The following is a 5,590-nucleotide window of genomic DNA, read 5'->3' as shown; positions in this document are numbered from 1 at the left end:
CTCGGTACTTTAAACTTTATAATCACACTTATCTTTTCATTCTTGTGACGCTTATGAAAACTGGAACTGGTCTCTATAAAAAAAAAATCCAGCGGCCGTTAAGTTTTATATCATGAATTTTTCTCGTTCAAAGTCTTTATTAACATAGAAACGAATTTCTTTTTATTAAAGTTTAAACTGTTTTCGATTTAAATTCAGTCAACATCTGCAATGGAAATTCGGCACCAACAAAACCCTACTATTATCAAAAATGAAAGCGGTTTTTTTACTACAAAATAAAATGAAAATACTCCCATATTAACAAAATCCTAAATCAAGTAAACAACAGACCTGCTTTTATTTGTTAAAGTCGCCTATCTTGGCAATCAACCTTCCATTGTATTATAACTATTCACGTTTCTATTTCTTTGTATTTTCTTCCCAAATTACTGAATTGGTACAATAATGAATAAATTGTAAATTAACAATATAATCAAATTGTGATTTTGATGTACCATAACTACGTTCGTATCTTGGCTAATTTTAACTGCATGAAAATGTACACTGAGAGGGGAAAACAGTGGCCACCCTTACTATTTAATAAAAAAATATCTTAGACTGCTTGGACGTACTCTTCTCCAGGTTTTTTCCATTTGGGATTACCATCACGCCAGCTAAGACTTAGAATGACTCGATTTTAGCCACAACGTTAGAGATATTCCTTATCAGCTCATACTTTGGATGCAGTCCACATCAGCTAATACTTCCACTATAATTGTTGACAGCTATCAATTCCAACGTACTCCATCCCAGCTATCACTTTGGATGTACCTAATATTACCATTCACGCTGAATGTCTTACATGTCAGCTTCCACTTTGAGTGTTCTCGATGTCAGCTACTACTTTGGATGAACTCCATTCCACGTACTTCTTTCTAATTTGTTAAAGTCGCCTATCTTGGCAATCAACCTTCCATTGTATTATAACTATTCACGTTTCTATTTCTTTGTTTTTTCTTCCCAAATTACTGAAATCATTTCACTTTTCATTATTCATTTAAATAATTTGTTGATGTATTTTTCATTAATCAACTGGAAAACGAACCAGATACAAGAGTTTGAAACTAGACTGGTCGGAAGAACGCGACCCAAGTGTGAAAACTTTTCGTTGTCCAATTCGAAAGATTGATGCAAAGAGGAAGTATAATTTGTGAGCTGAACCGTGAAGTGCACAAGGACTCGCTAAAATACCTTCCATACTCAACCACATTGCTCAATGTCGTAAAGACTATTATGTCCGTGATGACTTTTGGAATTTCACAGGGGAAAGTGCAGGGTACAGATACATTTATACTTCATTACCACATACATACTATAGGCTCAGATTTATCGTCGAAGTTCTTGAAAGCTATCTCACGAAAGAAGGACAGTGAAGCTTGGTAGTTGCTAATCGTTTTTAACTGTCTATCCTAGTTGTTTTATTCTGTTAATTTTGACTTTTGACTTTTATCTATCACAGTAGTGGGTTTTTTCTGTCTGACAGATTAAACAAGGATAGATTGTAAAATACCAACCTACATCGCCTAAATAAGAAATCTAACGTTATGAAGTTGGGTCATTTCGGTCTTTTAAGGAAAAAATATAACTCTATGATGGATTAGAGGTCATTAAGGGATCCGTGGGAATGAGCTGGTAGCTATGAAGGCGAAACAGGCTATCGTTACAGGGCGAATATAAATACACAAAAAGCGATTGTAGGCGTTTACTCAATGCGAGTTGGTTATCTGAGTGGAAGGAATTTCATAATGGCTCCGCAGGCGGATCACTGTATCGGTCCAGGTTCCCCGTAATACCCAAGGCTCCGTGGTTTCAAGAATGCAGGGCAACTCGCGACTTCTATGCCGTAATTACACGGATCAGAAGCAACCATGGCTTATGGGGTGCTCATAAATATAAGATTGGCCTGAGAGAATCTGCCAATTGTGCTTCCTGTGACTGGACAGAGGACATGAACCATATAATTATGGAATGCCCAGAATACGAGGATAGGAGACAGAATCTCATCAGTGGCATCGAATCCTTGGTTGGAGTGGCCAGACGTTTTTCCTTGGAAACTTTAATTACATCTGGGAGAATAGACATATACCATCTAATTTCTTGTTTCATAAGGGAAAGTTGCATTGAGGTGTTATTCAAAGGTAGACATGTAACATGGGGTGCGTGCTTCGGCTCGGGTCTCTTGTCACCTGCCTCGCTAAGTGGTGGTATCATGTTTAAAATATATATATATATATATTTGATGTATGGTAATATAATATCATAAACCAAAAAAAACCAAGGTTTGTCTAACCTGTGTAGTATAAAAGATCGAGGTAAAGACTACATACCAAAGACAGCTAAATACCTATAGCTATAATAAAAACAGCAAGGAGTGATCGTAACAGATCAAAATTTGGTCGTTTCTATTATTCTCTGTGCAGAGTGAACGATAAAAATTAGGACTATGCACTGAAGATGGAGAAATCAAACCAAATGAAGTCAAGACGTGGGCTAGACCAAATTAGCAAGGATCGATCAGAAAAGGCCAAACTGTATGTTTGTTACATCAAAGACCTCAACAAAAAGTCACACAATATGAAATGACGTTTGGTCGTTTCGATTACCCTGGTCTGGCTAGTCTGTTTAATCGTAAGAAGTAAGGTCACGATTAAATATGGCAAAATGTCATATCACCAAGGATCATTGGGATAAGATCAAACTATATATTTATTACTCTGCAAACTTCAACTGAAATCTAGCGTTATGAAGATATCACAATCCCTCATACTGTCCGGTCTGATAGACCAAAACAGTTAGGATTAATGGTATTAGATCAAACTATTTGACAGACCTACACATGAAATCTAACATTAAAGAAGTATAGTTCGGTCATTTCGATCACCTACGGTATGCCTAGTCTAAAGGAACGAGTTCCGGACTACACACTGAAAACTGGGAATTGGCAAGATGTCTAATAGACCAAAACTTGAAGTATCGATCAAAAACTACGACGCAGACCTCAATAAGAAATTTATGAAGTATAGTTTGATCGAACCAACCCTGCCTAGACTGTGTACTCTGAAGGAGCAAGGTCCGGACTAAACACTGAAGTTGGACAAACGAATAGACCAAAACAATAACACAAGGATAAGATAAGGGGACGAAAATGATCCAAAACTACCAAGCTAAGGTTTATCTCCCAGCAAGCTCAAGAAGTTATATCGGTAAAATAGTATGACAATGTGCTGACCCGTGCGTAGAATTGCTTGTTAGGTTTAATTCTTGTTCCTAGTCTCACATTTTAAAGATCACGCGAGGCAAATAAACAAAGTTCTAAATGCTCACAAGTTCAGATTATCTCACTTTATCAACTAGCAACCGGACCTCTAATCTATACTAGACTAATTAGACTAATTATGGAGTTTTCTGCAGAATCGACAAGCTGTCGAATCAAACAGAGTTTCAACTACTCAAAACCGTATCTTCTAATCCAAATCAACAATAATTGGGGGGGGGTAGTCATTAAATTTGCACACAATATACCTGAAAATTTTCTCGTTCTTTTAAACTGCTCAAGCATGAATAGGGATATTGCCAATTATGTAGTATTTATTTTTCCTAGCATTTTTATTTTATTCTTATTATAAATTGCATTAAAATTTATTAGAAATTATTATGTTTTTACGGAGGGAAAATTTAATAAAGGAATTTTGAAAAATAACAAAATAAATTATTTTAATTCCATAATATTGTTTTTTTGGACGCAATATTTTTTTTAAACAATTAATACCGTATATAATGCCCTCTGGTAGCTAAAACCTCTGTGAACCTGTAAGGCATACCGTTAATAACGTTGTCACTAATTTTATTAGGAATTTCACTCCATAGATGTAACGCTGCATTCAGTTGTTGCAGAGCTACTGGCTGTGGATGTTGATCGAAAAGCCTTCCCTGCAACGCATCCCACATTTGCTGAATGGGATTGAGTTCTGGAGGCGATGAACGATTCTGACTCTATGAGGTTTGGCATTGTCATCAAGAAATCGAAAATCCCTGCCAATGAGCTCCCTGCTTTGAGGGATGTATTCCTCGATATTTTTCTAGGACATAACGGGCTGCGGTGAGGTTGCCTTCACCAATATGGAGTCCAGTTCGTCTTCCAGTGTAAATCCCAGCCCATACCTTTACACGGCTTCCCCCAAACTGCACCGAAGGGAGCACGAACGGGACATTGTACGGATCTCCTTGTTCTTGATAGACTCTTCGGCGCCTGCTATAACTATCCAGACAGAAACGCGACTCATCAGTAAACATAACAGCAATCCAACCTCCAGTACCCAACCCTCCCTCTCGCTGTACCATATTCTCCTGAGTTGCTGGTGGCGGGCTGTTGCTGCACGTCGTCTCCAAGGGGCATACAATGTGATGCCAACTTCCCACAAACGATTTCAAACCTTCAAAACATCTTGGCATGACCTTGGCATCTCCATTTAGGGTCTGGTTGGTACTACGGAAAAGGTTCTGTCTTGCCGAAATGACAATATTTCTGTCCTCAAGTAGCGTCTAATTGAGATCCACCAGGCCTCCTCCTATTGGCACTTCCCGTCTCACGGAATCGGACTAAAGTCCGGGAGACCATGTTCCGACAAACGCCAATTGCTTCTGCGATATCCACTTGCCGGTGACCTCGATGACCCATTCTCACAATAATGTTACGAAATTCTGGTTCAAGATAATGTCTTTCCACAGTTAAAGGAATACAACTGGATTAAAACGGAGAAAAGACGAGAAAAAATGTTTTCTATTTTTAAGTAAACCCGTTATTAAAAATGCGGATTAACATTTGTTGGTTTTTAGTTTGTATTTTCTATTTTATTTTATCCCACTAACAAGAATATATCGGTTAATTTCATTGAAATTAATAGAATAAGAATAAATTATAAATGTCCCCTATTCATTTTTGCAATTTACAATCAAGTTTGCAGACAAGTTAAATCTTATTATGTCAATTTTACGTTAGTTCATAATTTTATATCAATTAAAAAAATCATATAAACACACCCACACACACAAATTGTTTAATACTCAAGTATTTTTTAATTATTTTTTCCCTTAGATTTGGTTTATATATTGTTACGTATCGTATGTTTTTATATTTATAGATTTTTGTAAATTGGATTAACTCCGTAAACATATGGGTGTGGTTGTGGTGTATGTTTGTGTGTATTAAGTATTAAAAATACATCCTAACCGATTCAGTTCACCACAGTTGTGTCATTCAATGGCTTTTTAATCCCAGCTGAGGTTTATTTTGCTATTCATACAAGGAAGTCAAATTATTTTATCATCACTAAAGCAAGGTTTTCAAAAAATATATTTTTTTAACACTTTTTCAGCAGTGAGAAACATAGCAGACAGGTTCTTAAAATTAGTAGGATCGATAGTCTTCCGCCCGTTAATGTGTTCTTTGAAAGTATAAAGTGGGACAAAAGTTTGTTTTTTATTTGGAAAATGGACATAATACCGATCTCTTCCAACGCTTTTTAATGGAAGAAAATGGTTTCGCAGAAAT

This window comes from Cimex lectularius, unplaced genomic scaffold, assembly GCF_000648675.2.
Source record: "Cimex lectularius strain Harlan isolate CLEC.00 unplaced genomic scaffold, Clec_2.1 scaffold205, whole genome shotgun sequence".
NCBI lineage: Eukaryota > Metazoa > Arthropoda > Insecta > Hemiptera > Cimicidae > Cimex > Cimex lectularius.
The sequence above is the reverse complement of the archived record's forward strand: the minus strand, read 5'-3'. Positions refer to the sequence as shown.